Source organism: Urocitellus parryii, chromosome 2, assembly GCF_045843805.1.
Source record: "Urocitellus parryii isolate mUroPar1 chromosome 2, mUroPar1.hap1, whole genome shotgun sequence".
In the NCBI taxonomy this organism is placed as follows: Eukaryota; Metazoa; Chordata; class Mammalia; order Rodentia; family Sciuridae; genus Urocitellus; species Urocitellus parryii.
The window spans coordinates 224064703-224090900 of record NC_135532.1 but is presented as its reverse complement, the minus strand read 5'-3'; positions in this window follow the sequence as shown (position 1 = coordinate 224090900).

Below are 26198 nucleotides of genomic sequence, written 5' to 3'. Positions count from 1 at the left end.
CTCTGTCCTCCCCTGCCTTCAGTTCTTGGAGGAGCAGTGTTTAGGACAGGGCTTCCTCTTGAGGACCCCTTACCTCCTGGAGGTTACTGCCCAGACTGGCCCCTGGCCTCTGCTCCCTGCCTGGCCCTGGGCTGCGCCTGGCTTCCCACACACTCTCTGGTGGCAGTTTTCCAGCCCTCCTGGTAGATGTGGCCACAAGCATTGCCTCAGCACTCTGGACAACTGGGAAGGGGTGGGCAGAGCAGCTGGCCCGTGAGCCAGGCCAGACCACAGGTCCCATTAATTGGGGTCCCTAACCCCATGTCCCTGTCCTTCCCCCAGTGACTCAGCCTTGACTCGGGGCAGGGGAGAGTTCCGGTCCAGCTGGGCCAAGTGGCAGCTGCCAGTTTCAGTGTGTGGTTTTTTCTTCCCTTTTCGCCTTCCTAGGCACAGGCTGTTCCGTTTCTGGCCCCACCCGGCCCTGGCAGCCCCACCAGCTCCTGCCCTGGACTTGGGAGAACCAGTTCCAGGTGGGTGTGGTTCTGGCCTCAGCAGGAGTCCCAAGGAGCCCTGGGGAAGCCACTGGCTCAGGAGAGTGGCAGGGAGGAGGTAGCCATGGACACCAGACAGTGCCGGCCCCACAGCCCTGGGCCCCTGTCGTGAGAGGAGGTGGGAGATGGGCAACCTGAGTACCTCCACCAATCAGGTGTTTCAAGGGCACCATCAAGGCCACCCTGGCCACGGCACAGCCCTGCACTCCCAAGGCGGGTTGTTAGGCTCCTCGGGAGCTAGGCTGGCTGGGAAACAGGCTTCTGGTGTCCACTTCAAGACAAGGAAGACCCACTGGGCCCATCTGGAAGCGTCTCAAGCGTGGCTTTAATCCCAGGAGCGCACTCTCATGGAGATATCCCCATGGGGGCTCTGAGCGACTGTAAGCTGTCTCCAGAGAAGGGCAAGCGTGTGGCCCTGGGGCCCAGGACTCTGTTGGGTGCCTTGGGGCATGGAGACCCTTCTGGAAGGCCAAACTGCCATTGCTGGAGACGCCATGGCTGACCTCATCCTCGGGGCACCGCCTGAGTCTGCTCTGGGAGTTTCAAAGCTGGGCTGGTGGAAGGAGGGGTGCCCGTTCCCCAATTATGGGGCATACCCAGGGAGCTGGCTTGCTTCCCACCCCCGCCCCATGTCCATCTGTGAGGCCACCGACTTCCAGAGGCCACGAGAGTCTCTCAGGAGATGTGGCAGCTCACCTAGGGGCTGGCTCCTCTGCTGGGGGCAGGATGGGGTACCTTTGGGAATCAGCCGTGTGCTCATGGGCAGAGCCCCTGTGTGGAGGACACACTAACTCTATCCACCCACACACCCCCTCATCCGTCCGCTGCAGAGGGGCGAAGGTACCTGTAGAGCCCTAGGGCCGGGCCCCTTTATCCCCAAAGCCCCTCCAGTCTCCTCTTTCTCTTCTCTGTTCCACAGACGGCAGCCAGCCAGCATTTACCAGGTGGCAGGCCCTGTTCCATGCAGTGCTCCGGTTTCCCTGGGCCTCCTGCACAGCTGTCTCTAGGACTGCACAGGGCCCGAGTGGGCACCTGACAAAGGTATGGCCACCCTTTTTTGAGGATCAGGAGCCACGTGCTTCTCCTGTGTGGAAAGAGCCAACGTGATCTTAATCACCTCCTGAAAGACTCATGTCAAGATAGGGCCACATTCTTAGGGCTTCATTATATCATCTCTGGGGGACACAGTTGAGCCTGGAACCCTAGCAGGTTGCACCGAGCCAGTTTGCTCACGCAACGCTTTTCACTGTGCCCAGACCCTCCCGGGGCCAGGTGCCGAGGGAGGACACCCGTCAAAACTGCACCCGCTCCAGTGAGCAGGTCACACAGGGCTCGGTGTGCTCGCGTGGGGAACCTCGGGAAGACCCTGGCGTCCTCACAGAGGGGCTCTCTTTCTCTCTTTTTTTTTTTTTTTTTTTTGAGTTTTTAAAAATTTTTAATTGCTTTTATTTTTTTAAATACATGACAGCAGAATGCATCACAATTCTTATTACACATATAGAACACAATGTTTCATATATGTGTTTGTATCTAAAGTATGTTCACACTAACTCATGTCTTCCTACATGTACTTTGGATAATGAAGTCCATCACATTCCACATTCCATCATTGCTAATCCCCTGCCCCTTCCCTTCCCCCCACTGCCCTATCTAGAATTCGTCTATTCCTTCAATGCTCCCTCTCCCTACCCCACTATGAGTCAGTCACCCTATATCAGAGAAAACATTCAGCATTTGTTTTTTGGGGGGGGGATTGGCTAACTTCACTTAGCATTATCTTCTCCAATGCCATCCATTTACCTGCAAATGCTATGATTTTATTCTCTTTTATTGCTAAGCAATATTCCATTGTGTATATATGCCAATTTTTTAAATCCATTTATCTACTGAAGGGCATCTAGGTTGGTTCCACAGTTTAGTTATTGTGAATTGTGCTGCTATAAACATTGATGTGGATGTGTGAGGGGCTCTCTTTCTTGGGGAGTTGGCGTGTGGGGGTCAGCAAGGGGGAGTCCGCTGGCCAAGCCTCTGGATGGAAGCTCTCAGCTCCGTCACCACCAGCGCCTCCTAGGCCGACTGGCCCTACAGCAGCTGCGCAGGGGTGGACCCGGCCATGCACGAAAGAGGGTCTGCGAGACGTCCTGGCGAGACGCCAGCACAACTGGGTTAAATAGTGTGAGTTCTGGACAAAAAAGACCGAGCCGACACACAATCACAGACCACAGGCGTTCTCACACACGCACCCCACCATCCACACACACACCACACAGATGCCACACACACACACCATACACATTCTCACACACAAACCACATACACACTTGCACATACATGCCACACCTACGTCACACACCCATACACAATCCACATAGACACCACACTCACACACTCACACTACACATACACTACATGCCACACACTCACACCCCCCACACCACACACCACAGCTCACACAATCCACGCACACCGTACACAAGTCACACACACCACACCCCCAGTCCTTAGGGTCCCTCACAGGCTGGCTCTGTGCAGCCTGTCACTGCCGTGGAGGTGGTGGCAGCCTGGCCTGGTGGACCAGAGTGGGGACACAGCCCTGGGTGCTGGCTCAGCCACATGCTAGTCCCCAGGAGACGGGTCTTCTGGCTGCAGGAGGAGCAGGCCCTGCCAGGTGGCCTGCAAGAGGAGCAGGATGACATCAAAGAGCTTCTGTGGCCTTGAACCACTGGAGCAGCCACCTCAGCGTCCCTCCTGCTGGGCTGCCTGGGGTGGTGCTGGGCCCTCCAGGCAGGTGCAGAGTGGGGAGCGCAGTCCAGGCCCCGAGCTGCCCTGCAGGACATTGTGGTTGGTCTTGACTCTCCTGGGCCTCTCTCTAACCCCTCAGCCAGCTCCTTTCTGACCCCTCAGGCTCTTCCTCCTGTCCTCTTAGCATGGGGACACCAGGGGACAGGACTCTGCTGTGGCCTCAGGGAGGCCAAGGGCTGCTCCCGAGCTTGACTCTGGGCTCTGCCGTGCAGCACAAGGGTGGAGGGGCCTGGTGGCCCTGGTGCACGCAGGGCTTGACACGTGCTTCAGCTGACAAGCACCCGGCCTTGCTGCGCCAGGGCAGGCGCTGGCCAGTCCCCGGCCTGGAACATGGGGACAGAGGAGCAGAGCCACAGCTCCCCTGCTCCAGAGCTGAGCCCGAGTCCCCGGAGCCCCCAGAAGTGAGCAGGAATGCAGTCACTGGTCAGGCGCTTGCTAGCCACATCCCATGACAAGCGCTGACTGACCAGCCCGCAGGCTCAAGGCTGCCTGCCACCCCACTGCGCCTCCCCATGGACCCGCGTCCAGCACGGGCACTGGAAGTTTCCGGCAGGCCTGTTCATTCTGGACACAGTCTGAGGGGGAGAAGGCCTACAGTATAAGAAGAGTCGCTCCAGGGCCACGTCCTGTGCACTCCAGGGCTGCCCTGGCTGCTTTGGAAGCCCTTGGTGGCAAGGCCCAGCCCTCGTCCCGTGTCTGTGGGTGTGGGACTCCTGACATGCTGCTTCCTGCAGCCTTACGCACACCGCCTGCCGTCACACCAAGCTCAGGACAGTCCCAACAGCTGGAAATCGGGGCTGAAGGGCCAGGTGACAGGCTCCCTCTGCCCCTGCCCCCTGCCCTGAGCCCCGGGCTCCAGAGGGAGGCTCGTGGGTGCTGTGTGAGCCGCACACGTCAGCGTTGTCGCAGGGCCGACCCCCTGGCCCCTCCCAGCCTGCCACGCCAGGGCTGTGAGGCTAAAAAAAGCAGCACTCCTCAGCCTGCCTGCCAGCTCGCTCAGATGGCAGGTCCACCACGCAGGCGCCGCCTGCCAGGCCCCAGGCTCACTCGCACACAGAGGGCCTCGCACACGCGGGCGCGGGCAGTCACGTAGTGGGACAGGCCAGCCACTGAGCCTGAGTGCCAAGGAGCCAGCCTGGGAAGTCCAGGGGCCCTCAGGAATGCGCTGTCCGCAGGGCAGTGCCGGGACCGGCTTCCGGTGGGACTCACGCAGCTGGCTCCCCTCTCTTGGGGACAGACAGGCCCTGGCCTGGAATGTGGAGGAGGCTTGTTCCTGTTTAGAAACAGCTCCGATGGGGCCGCTGGATCCCTGTGGAGGCTCAGGAGGCCGAGTCAGTGAGCTGCCCCAGGGCCCCTCACTGCTCACCCTCAGGGAAAGCTCTGGCCTCCCGTGTCCTCCAGACAGGTCAGCTCCCCTGGCCCTTGGCCTTCCTCTGCAGCCTCGGGGCCCACAGACCTCAGGGTCTGCTCCTGTGGAATGGGCGACTTACGCCCCTGGGAGACGTGAGCGGGGCAGGGCGGCCGAGCACCGGGTGAGCGGGAGGTCCTCAGGAAACGCCTCTCCCACCTGAGCTGGACAGTGGGCAGTGACGGGTGGGAAGAGCCCCGGCAGCTGGGACATCCCAGAGAGGTGGGGAGGGCAGGGCGAGTCCTCTGGGACCCACATGGGGTTGGCAGTTCCCACGGGAGCAGGTTGGGAACAGGGAAGAGCAGATGTCAGCAGGGATGACTGACAGGGGAGGGGGGCCACACAGACACAGGGACACAGACGCGGGAGGGGTGCAGAGGACACAGCTGCTCCCAGGGGCCCTCACTGCAAAGGTGCTCCCGGGGGGCGGGGGGGGCACGCCGTGTGTCAGCCAGTCTAACTGTGGGGCAGGGGCCTCACGGGGGTGGCCCTGTTGAAGGGCAGCTGTGAGTCCCCCGGGGCCTCTGCTGCCTACTGCGAGTCCTGGAAGGCCCTCCCTTCCCGGGGAGCCACACGGCCCCTGCGGCCCTGCTCCGGAGCCCTGCCCCTCCTGGCCAAGGGCACCAGCTTTTGACGCCTGTGCCCTCTGGGGGCTGCAGGGTCCCAGCACGTGTCCTGAGGGGGAAGCAAGTTCAGGCCTTACTGGTGACCTGGGGCGTCAGGGCACAGTTCCTTTTTTAAAAAATGATATTTACAAGAAAGAGGGAGGAGTAGGGAGGGGCTGCCAGTGAGTCCCAGGCAGCAAGGGCCAGACTTTCCCAGGCTGGGGCCCTAAAGCCATCCGGCCCCTGGGAAGCAACCTGGGAGTGACCTGGACTCCAGGTGGCATGGCCTGCTTCGTGCTGCGCCAGGTGGGAGCCCGTGGACCCAGGTCTTGTTGTCTGTTTGCCTAGTTTGGTTTCTGTGGAGCGTGTGCGGAACCCAGGCCTGGGGAACGCCAGGCAAGTGCCCGGCCTCTGGGCCCCACCCGGCCCTTTACATCTTGTTTTGAGGACCTAGTTCTGGACCGTCAGCGTCAGCTCCGTGGTTTGGCCTGAACACTTCCTCCCCGTCCCTGGGATCCTGCCACCATGGACACTGCCCTGTACCGTGGGCCTGGCTGCTGGCCAGCCCTGCTGACCACCTCCGTGGGGCCGAACCAGACAGGTCGCTGCCCTGAGCTACGGGAGCAAGCACTGCTAGGAGGCCTGGTGTCTCCAGACGCATGATTCTGTTTCGGGTATCTTCACCCACCGAAGTGTGGCCCCAATTAAACACATCTCAAGAGTTTGACACAACTCCATCCAAGGAGCTGCACTTGTTGGAAGGACAAACTTCTCAAGATAATAATAAACAGAGCCGTAGTGCAGCCCAGCAGTGCGGAGCCAGCGAGGGGAGGAAGGGCCAGTGCCTGCGTGGACGGGAGCTCGGCCAGGGCGGCCTCCGTCCTGCACCTCCCTGTGGTGGGTCAGGCCTCTGGGGTGATCCCGGCCTGGGGCTCCACTCAGGAGCCTGAGACCTGGTGGGGCCTGAGACCTGGATAGGGCTGTCCTTGGCCAGGAATCAGCTGGTTAGATCCGCTCAGCCTGCCCAGTGCCCTCAAGCCTGTCACTACCATGGTCATGCCCCAGCACCTGGCATGGGCCAAACCACGACAGGAAGCCCAGCTCTGAGCCCAGGCAGCCTGAGCGTTGTGTTACCATGCCAGGGTAGGAGCTTAGGGCCACACCCCAACCCGGGTGACCCTCACTCATGTCCTGGTAGAAGGTGGTCACAGATGGGAGCCTCATCCCTGCCAGGTGTGCTGCCCTGGCTCAGCCTGGGCCTGAGACTAGAGAGAAGGACCCCGGGAGAGCCCCTGCAGGCACTCCATGGTGGCTGCACGGGGCAGCAGCTCTGCTGAGGGGCTGCACGGCTCTGAGAGGCCCCTCACCTGGAGGCTGGGTGTGTATTTGTGTACACGGCCGTGTGGAGGCTAGTGTAGCGTCTGAGGACTGGCAGGCTGGGTCCAGACCACACTCCTTTGCCGCCTGCCCTGCTCCCAGAGGACAAAGAGGAGCAGAGAGCCTCAAGGCCGAGCCGCGGCTGCAGACCTGGGGAGTGGGACAGGGCTGCACCCTACCTCCAGGTGGACGGTGACCTCTGACCCAGGCAAGGTGTGGGGAGCAGTTTCTGGGCCTGTGAGGCCAGTGGGGAGGACAGGAAGGCCAAGCAGCAGGGGCCCAGGAGTCCCACAGAGCTGTGTAGCGACCACATCTGGCATTTATCCTAACAAGGTGACTCACGTGGCCCCGAGGTCACTCACACTGACAGGGTGACTCAGGATGGGGGCGTCCCTTCTGGGACAAGCTGTGGTGGTCAAGTGGCCCCGGGAATGCTTCCCGGGCAGGTGGCCAGGGGCTCTGCGTCCAGCTGGAGGCTCTCCCAGCCCTGGAGGACATGCTGGCTCCTACCGGGGGCGAGGGGTTGTGGTGCATCAGGCTGGGAAGCTAGCCAGCACAGGGGTGGGGGGCACCACCAGGCCCTGGCCGCCTGATGTCCTTGCCGTGACCTCTGTGGACCTAAGGCCATCCAGATGGAGGGACCAGGGGAGGTCAGCCTGGGCAACCAGGCAGGCAGCAATGGAGCATGGTGGCCCTATCCTGAGGCCCAGCAGCACCGCAGCACGAGCACACGCACTGTGCAGATTTCACAACTTTGCTGCTACTGTCCCCCCATTTACGCTGTGGGATGACAGGAGCATTTGCCAAGTGGTCACTGCTGGGGCGAAAGGGCCTTCAGAGGGCCAACAGTGTGATTTGGGCTCCTCTATGCCCACAGGACTGAAGCCCTGCCCACTCCCGTGACCATGAGTGGGGGCAGCAAGGATGCTGGCCCACGTCCAGTGCTGAGAGGAGGCCTGAGGGGACCACAGGTGGACCAGCTGGAAAGACCCGTCCCAGGGCTGGGGCTGTGACTCACGTGTGAGGCCTTGGGCTAGATCCTCAGCACCACATAAAAATAAATAAAATAAAGGATGGTGGGATGTGATGGACACCATTATCCAAAGTACATGTATGAAGACATGAATTGGTGTGAACATACTTTATGCACAAACAGAGGTATGAAACACTGCTCTATATGTGTAATAAGAATTGTGATGCATCCCGCTGTCCTGTATTTAAAAAATAAAACCAATTTAAAAAAACAATTAAAATACGTAAAATAAATAGAGGTATGTGCCCACCTACTAAAATATATATATAAAAAGAAAGAAAGAAAGAAAGACGGGTCCCACGTGGAAGCAGCTCAGCAGAAGTGACGGCCCTGTCAAGGACACTGCTGTGGAACTGGCCCCTCTGCCCTCAGACCTTCCCCGCTTCCCTAGATTAGAAGAAGAGAGGTCACCCAGCCCTGCTGGTGAGTGGGTGCTGGGTAGAGGCGGGGTGAACAGAAAGTGTCTGCACTGGGCCGTTGCGCCCACCACTGGGTGCACCTTCTCTGATGGACAGAGACCCCGAGGCACAGGATGCAAGCCTCTGTGTGTGCGTGGCTGATGGCCTGGACAGAGTCCCCCATCCCTTGAGGACCAAGAGTCCAGAGAATGCCTGGAAACTGCAGAGAGAACAGGCCCCCAGAGAGGAAGCCCCTCCCCAAGTGCAGGGCCGGCCAGGAAGTCCCAGCCCCAGCCTCAGCTTCCAAGGCCCTGAAGGCTCAGGCCAGCACAGAAGCTCGGCCCTCGACCTGCGGAGGTTAGGGAACCTTCACCGACAGCCATGGGTACTTCCTCTGGCCAGAGAAGGGGCCCCTTGACCCACTGGGTCTTCTCCAGCTGTTCTCCCATCCCTCTGTGGAAGGGCACCTGGTTGGTTCCATGGTTCTGTTACTTTTTAAAAACAGTCTTGCTGTGTTAATTGGTTTCAGTTATTTCTCACCTGAAAGGTGAAGGCCTCGAGAACGCTGTGACTTAGCACAGCCGTGTTTTACAAGTCTGGGGTCAGTCTGGGGTTTCTTTTGATGCCCATGGTGCCCATGGGTGTGGGCTCTCACTCGTGTGGCAGCTGCCCATGGCCCAAGTTCAGCTCCACCCTCTTGGCGGGGCTCCGTCCTCCTCTGGCCGGCCTCTCACGTGGCTGCTTGGGCCTCCTCACAGTATGGCTGCCAGTTCCAAGGAGCAGGATGTGGAGCCAGCCGGGTGTTCTCCAGGCAGGGCTCAGGAGTCTCAGACTGTCACTTCTGTGTCCTGATGGTCACAGTCACAGGCTCCACTGCCTCTCAAGGAGAGGGCCTTTGAGTGCATCCCTCGTGGTGAAGGGCAGTGTGTGTGTGCAGGATGGAGGGTGTGCTGGCCTCTGACCGCCACAGTGCTCCAGGCCGTGTCTGTGCTGAAGGGCTTTCCACGCAGCCAGAACCAGCTGGCCCAGCGGAGGGAGGTGCCCAGGAGAGCCTTCAGACACATCCTGAGTGCTCTCCTGCCTCTGCACCGGGACCTGGGCCTGACAGGGGAGGGACAGTGCCTGGGATCCTCTGGAGAAAGACAACCCTGTTCCTCCTCTTCGCTGTGTCCTCCCTCAGCCTGCTGGGGGTAGGATCTGTCGCATCCTCCATCACCGATCCCTGGGAGTGCTCCCTCCCCACAAACAGTCCTTCCCAGGAAGCTGGCAAAGCTAATCTGTCGCTGGGAACCACTTGGGGGGCCGAGGGAGGTGCCCACAGTCCAGCCTACTCAGTGTTGCCTCCGTCTACAGGCCCAGGAGCCCCCTCCCCTCACAATGGAAAACTCGTGGTCACCTCCCCCCACCCCAGACTCCACACAGTCCTATGCTTGGCCAGGACCTGGGACGGGGAGGAGGTTTGGTCTGGTAACAATCTGCCCTTGTGGGCTCACAGGCACACATGGTCACTATGCCACCTTGGGGTCTGGCCTCCAGATGAGAAGGGACAGGGTGGGCAGCTCCAGTACGAGGAGAGAGGCTGGTGGTCCTGTGAGCTGGAGAGGGTCCTTACGCAAGTCCAGAGTCACCAGGTCTGAAACAGGGTCCAGACCTGGGGACACGTGCAGCATTCAGCAGCAGCCATTGCACTGCTAGGGTTTACTCTAAGCCAGAGTCAGAGGCGTGTGGCGTTTGCTTTCCACGGTCCACGTCTGTCAGGGAGGCCTCCCCATCACACGGTAAGCAGCTCCCGCCCTGTGCACATCTCCCTGAGCCTTGCCATGGTGCTGGTGGGCACCATCCTGAGCACACCGGTGTCACACATGTGCTCACTGCTGCTGAGAAGCTCTGCAGAGCAGGCCCTTGGCCCACGGGTTCCATCACGGGCTGAAGGTTCAGGTCCCCCAAACCCACATGTTGAAACCAACCCAAGGGAGCGGTGTCAGGGCCGCAGCTTCGGGAGGCAACCAGGTCATGAGGGTGGAGCCTTGTGAAAGCAATCCGTGTCCTTGTGGAGGAAATCCCAGAGAGCTCCTCCCCGCCACCATGCAAGCACACAGGGAGAGGGCGCCACCCAGGAACCAGGAAGCCACCCTCACCCGACCCCAAGTCTAGGGCACCTTGATCTTGGACCTGCAGCCTCCAGAACTGGGAGGAGTGCACTTCTGCGGTTCCCAGACCCCCTGGGCGTGGCCCCTTGTTGCAGCAGCTCAGCAGACAGAGCAGCTGCTGCCAAGCTGGGTTCCACTCCTCCTGCCTCCATCTCGAATGTGCTGTGCTCCTGGCAGCTGGGCCCCGAGCCTGCTCTGTGCCCTGAACTCCATGGGAGGAGCCCGCAGGGAGCCACAGCCGGGAGGTGGTGCAGGGGATTCTTGCTCTTCAGTCACACAGCTGACAGTGTCACAGTCTGGGTCCCGGGGCTCCTGGGTCCATGCTATGGAGCCCACTCCCAAAGTCTGCCTCCTATCAATGGGCAGGCTCCCCGACAAGGACAAGGGCAGGATGCCCAGGTCACGTCCCAGCTGGTTGGGAACCTGCCCCACAGCGCTGTGCTTTGTGTTCCCCTCTGGGACAGGTGATGCCCCTGGCATGTGCCTCGGGGAGCCCGGGGAGGTGCAGGGTCATAGCAGAAGGGAAGGAGGGTGCCGAGGTCCACAGCCATGTCGGGAAACTAAGCAGGAGGGGGCGTGAGACCCTGGGGGTGACAGACTCTCCAATGTGACCCTGGAGGGGGCCAGATGGGAGGTGGGGGCCCCACGAGCCAATCCCACCAGCCTCACCTTTGGGCCCAGACTGGAGTTTGGCACTCCACCCACCCCTTGTTCACACCAGGCTGTGTGTCCCCTGCCTGCCTTCCTGTACCACCCGGCCAAGGAGTATGCAAGTGTGCAGGCAGGCAGACAGACATCTAGGTGGACAGACAGACAAAACAAAACCCCAAATCAAGCTACAAAATCAACACATCAACAGCTTTCCTTACACCAATAACGAATCTGCTGAAAAAGAAATCAGGAAAATGATCCCATTCACAATGGCCTCAAAGTAAAATAAACAAACAAACAAATAAATAAATAAATAAATAAAATATCTAGGAGTAATTTAGGAATAAATCTAAGCAAGGAGGTGAAAGACCTCTGCAATGAAAACAATAGAACACAAAGAAATCAAAGACGACATAAGAAGATGGAAAGCAAAATTAATGTTGTAAAAATGGTCATACTGCCCAAAGTGAACTATACAAAGCAGTCCCCATCAAAATACCAATTATATTCCTCATAGAACTAGAAAAAATAGGCATAAAATTAATTTGAAGGATAAAAGAAAGACCCAGAATAGCCAAAGCATTCCTGAGACAAAAAAGCTATGCTGGAGGCCTCACCCTGACTACGTGTCGGAGCTACAGCAACCAACCTGCATGGCACTGGCCCCAAACCAGACCCAGACCAATGGCACAGAACGGCAGACAGAGACGGCCCACATCTACTGACCCTGGACAAAGGGGCCAAGAAGACGCCTTGGAGAAAAGACGGCCTTTTAACAAATGGCTCTGGGACAGCTTGTTATGCTTGTGTAGGAGAATGAAACTAGACCCTTATCTCTCACCTGCACAAAAAATCCACAAAATGATCAAAGACCTCGGAATTAGACCAGAAACTGTGCAATTCCTAGGAGAAAATGGAGATCAGCACTGCAGCATGAAGGCCAGGAGAGGACTCTCTCGAAGGACCCTAGAGCTGAGGAAATAGGCCCAGAGTGAACAAACGGAAGGGCGTTGAATTAAAAAGCCCCGCACAGAGAAGGAGACAGTCAACAACGTGGAGAGAGGCCCTCAGAACGGGAGAGAACCGCCGTAGCTACTCGTCTGACAGACGATGGATATCCAGAATAGGAAAGAACTCAAACACTTCACACCAAAAACCAAATGATCCAATTGGTACGTGGGCAATGAGCCCAACAGGCCTTTCTCAAAAGAAGAGATGCAAATGGCCAACAAAGACATGAAAAAATCTTCAAGACCATAGCCATTAGGGACGTGCAAATCAGAACCACACTGAGGTTTCACCTCACACCAGTCAGCATGGCGGCCGCCAAAAATACACCAATAAGGGGTGCCGGAGAGGACGTGGGACCCTTGTCCATGTTGGTGGGACTGTGGATCAGTACAGCCACCGTGGAAACCGGTGTGGAGGGTCCTCAAAAGGCCGGGCCTGGCACCACCACGTGACCCAGCCACCCCCTCCTCAGTAATCACCCTAAGAATTAGAGTCGGCCTGCCCCAGTGACACAGGCACACCATGTTGACAGCAGCACGTTCCCCACAGCCAGGCTGTGCCACCAGCCAGGGGCCCCTCAGTGACCAATGGATAAAGAAAAAAAGCATGGTCTATATACACAATGGAGCTTTATTCAGCCACGGAGAATAATGAAACCATGTCATTTGCAGGAAAATGGATGAAGCTTTCTCTCCTGTGTGGAAGCTAAAGAGGAATAAGGGGGAGGGGGGAGTGGTCCTGTGAAGAGCAAAGGGAGGCCAGTGAGTAGAGGCCTGGGAACGGGGTCTGGGTGGTTGGTCCCTCTGGGAGCGTTTAGGAATGTCAACAGGAATCCCACGTTGTGTATGGTACAGTGGGGGAAAGCAGGGAAGAAAGTCCACGTTCGAAGCAACTGTTAGCACCGTGGGGCTGTAAGGAGCCACTGGACGGTGAGGACTGGCCTCCTCCTCTCCACTGCGCTTGCCCAGCCTCTGTGTCAGCACACACTGCAGGGCGTCCCTGGACCGAGAGGACAGAAGCCCTTCCCTTTCAGAAGGAGCGTGAGCAGGGACCTCTGCTCCAGCCCTCTCCTTGGCCCCGGGTGACCACTCCCTGCAAATAGCACTGCACTGGGCCGGCTGGGACTCCCCTCCTGGCGGGAAGAGCGCTCTGACTCCTCTGGCGGAGTCTCCAGTCCTGAGCTGAGCCTCTGGGGTCTCCTGGGACCACTTTGTGAAGTCCCTTCCCAGCCCCACTCCTCCCTCCATCTTCGTGAAGCCTTGTGACACGGACAGTGGCTGTCCACAGGCCTCCGTGCCAAGCCCGTGGACTTCCTCTGGGTCACTTGCTTTGTGTCCAGCTGTCAGCACCCCCGTGGCAGCACAGGGGTCAGGAAGGCCTGCCTGATCCCAGCCAGGCCCCCGTGGCCGCCTTCCGTCCGAGATCTGCACTCATCTCTCTCTCCCTGGGGCGCCCAGAGGTTCTGGGTTGAAGAAGTGGACGTGGGCAGAGCTCTCTGGTCTTACACAGGTGCCCCTACCTCATGTGCTCTGGTGTCTGCCTGTGTGACTGGGGCTCTCTGGGACTCCATCACATGGCAGACCGTGTGACCCCGCCAGTCAGATCCGCCACGGCTCCAGCACAAGGCCTGGTGCCGCCCGCCCCAGCCACAGAGCCTCCCCCGGACTCTGGCACCCGCTGATCTGTTCTCCATCTCTATAATTTCGCCCTTTCAAAAATGCTAAGTGGAATAGTGCTGTGCGGAAGCCTTGGAGACGGTTTTATTCCCCCACTCTGCCTCTATCTCAGGGGTTCACTACGTCATTGCATTTTTCATAGTCTGTCCCTCAGTGTTCCGAGATACGGGCCCACCATCTTTTGGTCAACCATTGACCTCTTGAAGGACATAGGGCTGCTCCCATTTGGGGGTGACCATGAATACAGTTGCTCTGAGCAGGTGCATGCAGGTTCCATAGGAGCACAGTTCTGCGTTTCTCTGGGACGATTGCCCAGCCGAGGAATCAGCAGGTCATGTGGCCAGCGCAGGTCTGGTCTTCTGAGAAGCTGCCAAGCTCCACTCCAGGGCACAGGCACTTCCCCTGGTAACAGAGGCTGATCCCGTGTCCCCACACGCGGTGGGCATCTGCTGCCGCCATGTCAGCTGTCCCGGGAGCCGCTAGGCAGCCTCTCCCAGGTATTGCTTTCCCGATGCTGATGGCATTGACGCCCTTTCCAGGTGCCGCGGTCCTCGGACCTCCCCCTCAAGTGAGCGTCTGCTCAGGGTCTCGCCCAGGTTCTGACTGGATGGTTTGGTTTCGGCTGCTGCCTTGGAGAGTCCCCTGTCCTTTGTTGGAGGGGAGGTGCGTGGACACTTGCCCTCAGTGTGACTCACCCCCTTCTCTGCACAGGAGTCCTCTCAGAGCCAAGGCTTTTAATTCCAATGGCACTGTCCTCCATCTTTCCTCTGGTGGAAACTGGTGTGGTAGGAACACCTCCTCGGCCATCCAACTTGGATCCTTGTCTGCGGATTTTTTCAGAGTCTTCTAGTTGGTGCCTTGCAGTCAATCTGCGACCATCTTGAGAAGATTCCTATAAAAGCCGGCCCTTCATCCAGGGCCATTCTGTGCAGGTGGGGTATCAGCTCCGACACCATTATTCTCTCACATTGAATTGCTTTGCCTCTTTGTCAAAAACCAGTTGGGCATATTTCTGGGTTCTCTGTTCTGTTCTGCTGACCCGTGCGTCTGTCTCTCTGCCAGTCCCCACTGTCTGGATTCCTGCCGATCACCGTAAGCTGTGACGACGGAAACCTCGCGAGATGGAGACGTACACCCGTTCCCACGCAGGACCCGGGGCCGGGGGATGTTCTCTCCTGAAGCTTCACCTCGGTCAGCTGGCTTGGGAAGGTGTTCCCACGCAGAACAGCCGAGGACGGCTGGAATCCAGTGGCAAATGTACTCCTCTCAGGCAGACAGACCGCTGGAGGGAGGGAGGGAGGGAAGAGGCCTTCTCCCGAGGCCAATGGATTAAAGCCTCGGGCCCTGAGGCTGCTGGCCCAGCTGCGGCTTTGTTCCGCCTTGTTCCGCGGCCCGATGCCATCTTACCTGGACCTCAGCCATGGTCACCCTCCTTGGACAAACAATGATTCTCACACGCAAGTGAGAATCATGAAACAAATGTGTTTCCTGGCTACTCAGGGGGTTTCACTTCTGGAGATCAAAGGTAGGGAAGAGGGCCCCATCTTGTGTGTGTTTGCGTTGATAAGGGGCTCGGCAGCACTTCAGAAAGTCCAGAAAGATTAAACATGGGCGTCGACGTCAGCAACTCCTCACTGGCACTCAGTGTCCCCTGATGGGTGCCTGCTGTCTGCTGAGGCACAGAGGCTTGGGAAACGCAGGCCAGTGGGCGGCACTCCGCTCTGAGCCGAAGGACCACCCACCGTGGATTCCCGTTCCCATGGGGAAGTGTAGCTGGCCTGGGCTCAGGCCCCAGGAAGGCTCTCAGGCTGACTCCATAGTTCAAGCTGACCCTGGAGGGGGACCCAGTAACAGTGCTTGTTGAGGCCAAGGGAAGGGGTTTCCAGGGAGAGGGGACATTGGGGGAGGCGGGGAAGACACTCCTAGAGTGCTCTTGGCCAGGTGGACAGGAGGTCAGGGTGACGTCTAAGTAGGAAAGGACAAATTCAAACCCAAGATCAGAGCTCCTGTACCTGGGCCTGGGGCACTGGACCAAGTGCCACAAACAGGTGGCTTCACACAGCAGCATGCTCCAGAGGCAGAAATCCAAAATCAGGCGGCAGCAGGGCTTGCTCCCCCTGCGGGCTCTGGCGGGGGGACCCTCCCTCCGTCCCTTGGCAGTGGCCCTCCTCTGTTTTTGCATGGCCAGCTCCTCTGTGTGGGGTCATCTCTGCTACCTCTCTTATAAGGACGCAGTGGTAGCCTTCAGGGCCCCCTGGACAGACCCCCTCTCGAGATCCTTACCTTGGCCACATCTCTTACTACTGACAGAATTTAAAACCTGGAGATGCCTCCAATTTCATCATAAGAGCCCAAGGGTGAGGGGCAGGGCCGAGGGACGCTCACCAGTCAGCGCTGCAGCAAAGCCACCTAAAGGTGAGTGTCACGGGCAACCCCCAGGCCACCGTCCCAGTCCACTGCACACTTCCTAGACTGTGAGCCCCGACCAGCCGGAAGTGACAGTCACCTCATAGGGCCCTGGAGCCCCAGGCTGTCTGCCTCCAGTGGCCCACACCTGTGACGGGGCCCCTCAATGCCGTCCCTGCCGGCCTTCCCTGCATTGGGTCCAGCACGGCTCCAGCTCTGGCCCCAGTCTCTGGCCGCCCCCCAGCGCTGAAGCCGCCATCGCCCCTGCGGGCCCTGCTTCTCTGGCTGGCATGTCCTGTCGGTGAGAGGCCCTGAAGCCTCTCTGCCACCAAGCCCCGTTCCCTTCCACCAGGTGACACGGGCACTGACTGGCCTGGGAGCTGGTCCTTGAGTATTTATGGAGAAGGGCAGGGAAGGCCTCGCTCTGTCCACCCTTTGACGGATGGATGGCCCCATAGGAGAAGCACAACTCAGAAGATTCGGGCTCTGGGGCTTTGGCCGGGGAACCTCGCGGTTTCACTTTATTTGGGGGCCAGCTCTGCCCACTCCTGAAGCTCAGTCCTCTGCTGCCTCCAATTCCCCACTAGTTGTGGACATCACAACCTGCACTTTGGAAAGGACATTGGCCAACATGGCCTCGTTGTGGCTGGGTGACAACCCTGTGGGCAGGCTGAGCAGGCGGACCCGCTGCCACCCCACCTCCCCGGCTGAGAATGCTCCTGAGGAAGCCAAGCTGAACCGGGTAACAGCCGCCAGCAGAGCTGCCTCGTTCTGGGGGTCCCTTTGCCACTGAGAGGGCATCCGGGGGCATTTCCGGGGGTCTCCGGCAGGTGGGAAGGCACTGCGGCCTGAGAGCCGCCTTGGCTTCTCTGTGGACTTCTTCCTCTGCGGCAAGCCCTGACCCTCGTGGGGAGGTGGGGCTGGGTGGAGGGCTCCGCCTGCCCAGCTGAGAGCAGGCAGGACCCCCTTGCCTCCTGAGACTGGCCTCCCCGGGGACAGCCGGCCCCATGGGAGGGAGCCGTGCCTCGCGTCACACACTCCCAGGCCTCTGGGGCAGACCTCAGAGAGGACCTTACTGTGTCAAGGAAGCAGCCTCCAGTGTGGGGCGAGGCCAGCCTCTGCCCCGGTGGCCCTGGCACCTGCAGTGGAGGAGGCTGCTGGCCCGCAGCTGGTGGGATGGGCCTGGAGTGGCTCCCGTGGGCACCCAAGGCTCTCCACAAACTCCCGAAACCGCCCCCAGCCACCAGACTCCACACCACACAAGCCTCAGAGGGGGCTCACGGCCCCAGCTCTGCCCCAGGCGGCCCCGGAGGCCAGCGGGTCTGACGCCAGACGGCTGCCTGGACTTCTCGTCTGTGCTGACCACAGCTTGTCTGAGCAGCCGCAGCCTTCACGGTCTGCGGCCTGTGGGCCGGCTGCCAGCTCCAGGTCACAGAGCAGAGAAACCCCGGAGCAGAGGACCTCCCACCACCCGGCTTCCAGATCCTCCTGGGGTCTCCAAAGAGAGGCAGAGACCGCCCACCCCTGCACCAGGGAAGGACCCCGGCAAACAGGAAGCAGACCCGGAGTCCTCCGAGAAACAGGAACCCCTGTGGGCCTGCCCCCGCCCTCCCCGGGTTCCCCTCTCCCTCTGGGGGGGGCAGTCGCTGGTGCCAGGTGTCTTCCGGGTCAGGACTGGAACTGGACTAAAGGGCTGCTGTGGTCAGGATCTGCGGTGTCCCCCGACCCCCGACCCCAACCCATGTGGGGGGCCCGCTCTGTCCTGCCACGGTCGGGAGGGGGTGGAACGTTTAAGAGGGGCCTCCTGGAGGTCTTAGGTCATGGGGCGCGCCCTTGAAGGGGCTCTGGGACCCTGACTCTTTCTCTCACGCCCGCGCTGAGCAGGCTCCCTGGCGCCACAGCACAGCCCCAAACGGCAGAGCGAGTCCGTCGCGGACTGAAACCTCCCGAACTGTGCGCAGGTGACCCTCTCCTCTTTATGAGCCAACTGTCTCGGGTACGTGTTATCATGAGAGACACCTGACAGGCAGGAGCCGGGCCACGGGTGTCTCCAGACCCACCAGCCCACCCACCGGCAGGTTCCGGCCCGGCCACAGGAGGCTGGCCAATCACGCCGAGGGGCCTTCCTCCAGTGTCCCGCCCGCATTTGCCCGGATGTCACTTCACACAGTGAAGACTGTTTCTCCAGGATCTATGATGAGTCAAGCCCTAGTGCAGGCGTTGGGGCCACCAGTCCAAACCCATCACAGTGTCTGCAGTCCTAGCTCACATTCCAGCTGGCCAGGAAGCCGCCCAGCCAGGATCCGAGTCAGGGAAGTCCGGCTCCTGGACTGTGGTCAGTGGGATCCATTGTGGGGCAGCTGGGGGTGTTGCACCCGAGGCCAAGCTGTCCTGGGCTGGAACCACCTAGGTGGTTCAAGGGTGCAGGGGGCTGTCGTGTGCAGCACAGGGCATAACTTGCTTTGCAAGGTGAAGAACTTCAGCCTTCAGTGGTCGGAGCTGCTTCTGCTCTGCTGCGTCCAGCAGGATGCGGGTGGGGGTGGGGGGCACAAGGGCCCAGCTGGAGACCTCTCCCCAGCCCCCATCTCCCCAGCACCAAGGGCTTCTGAGCCAGAACCGCCTCGGGACCAGCGCCCTGCAAGAAGCAGCAGCCCACTCTGGCCTCAGGGGCTCAGCCGCAGCAGGAGCCCAACAGAAATGCCACCAACAAAATGCCTGCACCAGTACCTGGCGGGGGGCCGAGCCCTGCATGGTCTCCCTTTAAGTCATGACAAACGCAAGCCACGGGTCCCTGTCCTCTGTTCCCCGCAGAGTGCTCGGTTCTGCCCATTTGCCGTGGCTGTGTTCTGTAAGGGTCTTCAAACACCAAAGCCCAGGCCAGGTTCTGGGGAGAGCAGGCTGTGCTCTGAGTAACTCCGCTTTGGAAAGCAATGGTTTGCCACGAGCTTTGAGTTTAACTGCCAAGGTGGAGTGACTCCACACCTCGTTTGCACAAGAAAACCCACCATCTGCCCAGCACAACCATAAGGCAAAGACTGATAAGTAAATCAATCATGCTGATAAAAACAACCACCTGTGGTCATCTCAGATTAAATCAGAAGCACATGGATACATGGGCATTGCAACTCCATATCAGAAAAGCCAGGCCCAGCTGGGCAAAAGGCTGCATACCTAGAATCCCTGTGGCTAGGGAGGCCAAGGCAGGAGGATTGCAAGTTCAAGGCCCTCTTCAGCAACTTATTGAGGCTCTGTCTCAAAATAAAAATTAAAAAAAAAAAAAAAAAAAAAAACAGGCCTGGGATGTGGCTCAGTGGTCAAGTGCCCCTGGGTTCAATCCCTGGTACCAACAAGAGGAGGAGGAGAATAAGAAGGAGAAGGAGAGCCAGGCCCACAAGCTTAACACACCAGACCCTCACCCGAGACCCATGTAAGGAGGAGCACCCAAGACCCGTTAGAGTGGCACACACCGACCTTGTCACCTGGGGTGGAGCCCAGGAGCACGCACACCTCTGCTCACTCACCACACACGAGCCTTGCCCAGGAAAATCGTCACAGCAACAGATCTCCTGTCCCCAGCCTTCAGGGTACAGACCAGTTTCTCCTGCCCATTCCCAGGGGACACCTCAGGCTGACGACGCTGGGAACATGGCTGCTGTGGGACGCTGGCTCAGACCAAGTCCGTCTCCGACAGCTCTGCACCCTGGACAAGCCCGTCAGCTGGTTTTTGTTGATGTTGTTGGGTTTTATTTTGGGTTTGGGTTGTTTTTTTTTTTTTAATCTGTCTGTGGTCCTGGGGTTTGTGGCACCCAGGGGTGCTCCACCACTGAGCTACACCCCCAGCCCTTTTTACTTTATTTTGAAACAGAGTCTTGCTAAGTTGCCCAGGTTGGCCTCCAATTTGTGATCCTCCTGCCTCAGCCTCCCCAGCAGCTGGAATTGCAGGCGTGCACCACCCTGCCCACCAGCCGGTTCTTAATCTCTTAATCTGGCCACCTGTAGTGACTCTTGCTTTCCTGTCTTCTCTCTCTCTCCCTGGGGCTACCTTGACCCTTTCTTAGCCTTCCATGGTGTAGAGTGTGATGTGTGACTCTGGTGTTAGAGATACCGCCTGCCTTCTGACCACCAGATGACCCTCCCCTGCGGCAGAGTAGCCGTGCATGATCGTACTCAGTGCCTTCTGACACTGTGGAGAGACGGGCTGTCTGTGCCAATGGCACAGTCAGTGCGTGATGGCTTCCCAAAGCCTCTGGTCACATTTCTCGGCAATCAGCACATAACCTTGCTCCACGTGTGTCCAGTCTGAAGACGCCTCATTGGTCTAGACAGCCGAGTCTTCCACGTGGAGCCCGTGGCCGGCAGCACCACTCGTGGGCCTGACGAGGACTTTCCCCACTAGGTGTGTCACAGCCTCTCGGGCCCAGGACACAGGACAGCACGGGGCCTGGGACCCTGAGAACACCAAGGGACCCACAGAAGCATAGAAATCCTACTGTGTGGACCTAACTGGACCCGGCCAAGGACATCTGCTCACCCTGTGCACTGAAGCAAGAAGGCAGAAGGTCACCTGCTCAGTCTTGAATGTGTGGCAGTCACCGATTCTGTCTCCCCTGCATGTGATGGAGAGAGATAGTCAGCTCTGTGAGTATGGACTCGGGGTGGCGGAGACATTTTAGCAAGTCGGTGAATTTGCAGTCAGGGAACCTGTGGGTGGGCTGTGCCGCCCTGCCCCGTGCACAGAGCTGACCTTCTCCCCACCTCTGGCCTCCGGCCAGGGGGGAGGAGGGTGGGGAGTCAGAGCCAGGCACCAAGCCAGCTCCCCCCACACAGGAGGAAGTGTCCCCCACAGTTGGTGGAGCCGTCACTCCATGGGCCTCCTGCTTGGCCGGGGCCTGCCCTCTGCTGGAGCTGTCCCCTATCGACACCAGGGCTGGGGGACGGGTCACTTTCTCCTACAGCTTGGCCCAGCCTCTGCCACCCCTGGGTTGGCCCAGGAGGGCCCCTCTCCTACCCACAGTCACCCCACAAGGGAGAGGCCTGGGGTGGAACCAGGAGCACACCCTGCACGCTGATGCCCGGCTCTGCCCACCAGCCCAGACCCTTGGCTCCCTGGACGTCGCCCACGGCAGCTCTGGCCTGGCCCTGGCAGGTCGCAGCCTGGCTGAGGTACTGCAGGCAGGCGCGGCTCAGACCCCGAGGGAGAGGAGCGGGGACGGCACAGGCCCTTGGTGATCCTGGAAACCGTCTGGACAAGTAGGACGCTGAGGACGCCAGGGAGGTCCCCGGGAAAACTTGAACAGGCACAAAATACAAGTGAAGCGGGGGCAGCCCCTCACAGGATGCCAGGACACGGAGGGCGGCAGAGAGCCTCTCTCCCGCGGGCGGGAGGCCGAGGAGAAACGGCCAGCTGCCCTCGGTGTCATCCCTGTTGTCCCTTAAAGACGGGGCTGGAAGCCCCTTGGGGTCCTTGTCAGGGCTGGGCAGCTGTCCTCTGGCTGAGCCTCGCCGTGGCCTCGCTGGCTGGGCTCCACACCTTGGGGCAGCTCCGCTCACGACACTCAGTGATTCCCGAGAGCGGGCATCAGTACCGAGAAAAGCTGACCAAGCTCCCCCCTGACGCACCGGCAGAGAGAGGCGCTGGGTTAGGTGACACCGCGATTCCCCTGGGCCACCCCCCTTCCCTGGGTGGCGGTCACAAATCCAGACCAGCCGTGTCTGCTGGGCAGGACTCATTCCTGCAAGGGGCCTCCTGTGGGCCCCAGGGACAGACTCTCCTCCCCAGGAAGGCGTGGAGACAAGCTCTGGGGTCTGGCTGAGCCCGCAGCCCAGGAAAGGCCTGTGGCCACCCATTGGGGGGTAATTACAGGCCGTCTGCCTGAGAGGGAAACTTCATGCAGTTTCCAGGAAATCTCTGCCCAAATCATGTAGCTTCAGAGCATGTGAGGAAAATCGCCTTCTCTGTCCTGCACGTCCACAGCACAGGTGCCCCAGGAAGAATCGGGGGAAGCTCGGCCAGAGCCATCAGGCTGATCCAGAGGCCTGCAGCTCTGGGGCCTGAGACCAGCGCTGCCCAGCCTTTGATGGTGGCACCAGGGCACTGTGATGGGAACTGGCCCCAGGTGTCCCATTCCCCACAGGGGAAGGCAGGGTGCCCGTCCCCACCAGGCAGTGGCTGGCCCTAACCTCACCTCTCCCCGTACACACCGGGGCCTTGCTCTCTGCAAATGCCGGCCGTGGGCTGGGGGCCCAAAGTCCTGGGACACAGGCTGCACCTGGAGGCCCATGTGGGATCCTGCAGGGCCACCGGAGCTTGCTTTGCTGAGCCATCTCCGGAATTCTCCGAGAGCCAGGCACAGTGGTGCAGGCTCACGACTCCAGCGACCCGAGGCTGAGGCAGGAGGATTGCAAGTTCAGAGCCAGCCTGGGCAACTTAGCTGGTCCCTAACAACTTAGCAAGACCCTGCCTCAAAATAAAATACCATAAAAGGTCTGGAGATGTGGCTCAGTGGTGAAGGGCCCCTGGGTTCAATCCTCGTACAGAAAAAGAGAGAAGTTCTCGGACACCCTGTGTCCTGGAACCTAAGAGTGCCTTTGATGTGAAGGACCTCAGGGCGGTCCGAGTGGATGGGGGAGGCCAGGGGTGGTCAGAGCCGTGGCGTCCTGGCCATGGGTGGCACTTGCCTCTGTCCCTGAAGCCAGCCTCCAGGAACACTACCTGTCCTCCGTGCCGGTCACCCTCAGCCTGACTGCATGGCCGCCCCAGGGCTCCAGTCTCAGCGTGGGGAGGACCGAGAGGCCCCTGGCTGGAACAGGAAGGAGGCGTGGTGCCTCCATGGAGGTGTGGTCTGGGTGTGTGTTCCCTAAGTGCATGTGTCGGTGACTAACCAAGGGGATGGGGGCCTCTGGGGGCCATGAGGCCAGGAGGGTGGAGCACTCAGGTGGGTTAGAGCTTTGACAGAAGCCACCCCAGAAAGCCCCCGCCCCTGGTCCACCTCAGGAGGCCACAGTGAGAAGGTGCCGTCTGTGACCCGGGAAACGGCCCTCACCAGGATCCTCCACAGCCTACCTGCCCTGTCCCCAGCTCCGCCCACGGTGGTCTGTAAGTTGTCTGTCCATGGTGTTGAAGGGACAGACAGGCAGGGCACCAAGACAGCAGGAGACAGTTATATTTGGCTGCAGCCAGGTCCAGAGGGCACAGCTTTTGCTGTAATCAATTAATCCCCTGAACCCCGAGTTCAGGGAGTTTCAGAGTTTTATACCCAGCATGTAAGGGGAGTGGCTCAGAAGTTCACAGTCTGCAGAAGTTCACATAAAAGCAGCTTTTTCTTTCACTGTTCTGGGCACGTTAACCCTTCAAGGACCACACCTGAGAAGGGGAGAGCTGCTTCTCCCCTCTCTTTCCTCCCCTGCCAGCTGTTACCATGGGGCCCAGTTGTAACTTATCTTAGAAATGTAGACATCTCTGTGAAGCCCAGCTCCTGGCCACATCCTCCCCACCCAGCCCCCCTTCCCAGGGGAGGACGCATCGTGGATGAAGGTGACGGGAGCCAGCAGCTCCAGCACTGGCCCGGGGCCAGCGTCCTGGGAGCACAGGCTCAGCCTGCAGAGCAGTGTTCGTGCCGGACCCTCGAGAGGGAATGATACGTCAAAGCCACCCCTCAAGGACGGCCACCAGTCTCCGTGAGGTCCCTGCTCCTGCCCTGCCCGGCTGGGGCTGCTGTCCCTGCCCAGCAGGGTCTCCGCAGGGTCAGTCTCCTCTCTGCCTTCTCCAGGCCTGTCCGCAGCCTCCTGGACGTCCTCCCCGGGTCTCAGTTCTGTCCTGAGGAAGGCGACCCTTCATGGGACCACAGCAGCCCAGGCACGACCTGGAGCTCAGTCCCAGCCTCCTGCCGCGGGCGGGAGAGAAGCAGGGTGTGGGGACAGTCAGCGCTGGTCCCAGTGACAGGCCCGTCTCACAAGCCCAGGGGACACTGCGTCTCCCTCTGTTCTCCCTCCTCTGGGCTGGCCTTGCCCCCAGAGCAGGGAGGCTGCAGTGCTTGCTGGTGGGAGGGGAGTCGGTGAGACAGCTGCACACCACAACTGCCGCTCTCGGGTGGAGCCACGTCAGCCACGGAGCTGCCCAGAGGGAGGCCGGGCTGAGCACCTGCCCACCTCAGGGCTCCAAGGGGACCTGGGACCACCCCAGCGGGAGGCCTGGCCCTGCCCTTCCAGGTGTGGCAGAGGAGGATGGAGCTGCGGCTCTGCTGGGGAGGGCTCAGGCAGGTCCACCAGTGACCGCTCGGTAGCCAGCTGGACCCCACGCACACAGTGGGGAGCCGTGACCCTTGAGCCAGGTGCCGCTCTTGGCCGCTGGGAGTAACCGTTCTTGTCCTCAGAAGCTCTGTCTGGCCCCAGGCTCTGTCCAGGCGTGGGGCGTGCTCCCCTGGGCTCTGTCCTGTGGCCCTGGGCTGTGCTGCGGTGGGGGGGTCCCCATGCTCCTCTGTCAGGGTCCAGGCCAGTGGAGCAGCCCCGCTCATCCATTCGTTCTCTCGCTTTCTGCCCAGAAGTCCCCCCAGCAGAGCCCCGTCCCTCCTCTGCACCCCTGAGGGTAGGTCTGGGCCCTGCTGGCCTTTCCTGTTGCCTGTTGACCATGATGACTCTTGGGCCTCTGAGCACTCGGCTCCTTGGGGGGTGTACCGTGAGGGGGCAGACCCCTGGAAGCCGGCAGGCTCTAGCTCTGCAAGCTTTGTGACAACTTCCCGGATGGGACCACAGAAAGAGCCACCCGCACCTTCAAAGAGGGATTCCCAGTCTCTCAGAACCCTCTGGCCAGAACCCCTGGCCCAAAGAGCGCTCACAGAGGGCCTGAGCCCTGGCGGAACCACCCATGGCCACCCACCCTGTAAAGAGGACAGGCCACGCAGGACCCTCGGCCCCGTGCAGATCTCCAGACACAGGGGGCTTCCTCTGAGAGGAGGGGCCTGAGGACTGACCCCCGGGAGGCCAGGGGAGGCCAGGCAGGGAGACTCTGTTCTGCATAAACTGGCTGCTTGTCCCAGGACAAGGACCGGTCAGTCTCTGGCAAGCCTGAAGCCAAAGGGAAGGATCACTGTCACTCACTGGAGAATTTGGCTGTGGCTCCCCACGGGTCGCAAGGCCCCTGGAGCCAGGAGAGGAAAGGCCAGGTGGCCGGCGGGGTCTTCCACCCCCGCGCTGCCCTTGGCCAGAGACCCAGCGCCTCTGTCCCTCCTCCCAGGCCCTGGCCTGGACTGCTCAGCAGGAAACTCTCTGAAAAGCAACAATGTCCATAAAATGGGAATCCGACCGACGAGTACTTCACATCAGGAATGCCATCAGACTCAGTGCAGCTTCCGTGGAGGTGAGGAGGCAAACGCCGGCCAAGCACCTGGCAGATGGCAGGTCTCCAACCTTAAAAGAAAAAACAATCACTCAAAATAGAGGCAGTGGCCCGGTGCAGTGACGCACACCTGGAATCCAGAGGCTCGGGAGGCTGAGGCAGGAGGATCGCGAGTGCAAAGCCAGCCTCAGCCATGGGAAGGCGCAGAGCAGCTCAGCGAGACCCCGTGTCTGAATAAAATGCAAAATAGGGCTGGGGAGGTGGCTCAGGAGGTGGCCCCTGAGTTCAGTCCCTGGTACCAAAAAGAAAAAAAAAAATCAAAATAAAGGCAGTGGCCCGGGGTTCTGGGAGGGTGGGTCCCTAACCCTAACCTGACACCAGTTTTCCCTGTGAACCATGGGACAGAGCAGGCCCAAGGCCGCCTCCCTCCCCAGGAGATGCCCTGCTACGAGGGACAAGCAGGATTCCCAGGGGGTTCTTTCCAACACGGCCACCCCCTCCCCACACCCTCCCGCAAGCTGGTCCTCCACGAGGGAGGGGGGAGGAGCAGCACCGCCGCCCTCCAGAGAGCCGGGAAGTTGCTGAGAGCCATTAGCCAAGTAGGTATGACAATTTCCTTGCCAGTGTACCCCATGTTGCTTAGAGGAAGGACTCGTGGAAATGGACTTGCCTTGGACATTGGCAGTGACCTTGCATGTGTGTTTGAGAAAGGTGACCCTGCTCAAGGACCAGGGTGGATCCGGGTTTAAGGAGGATCCTACTGGATTAGGGCGGATCCAGGTTTAAGGTGTACCCTGCTGGGAATAGGGCGTATCCT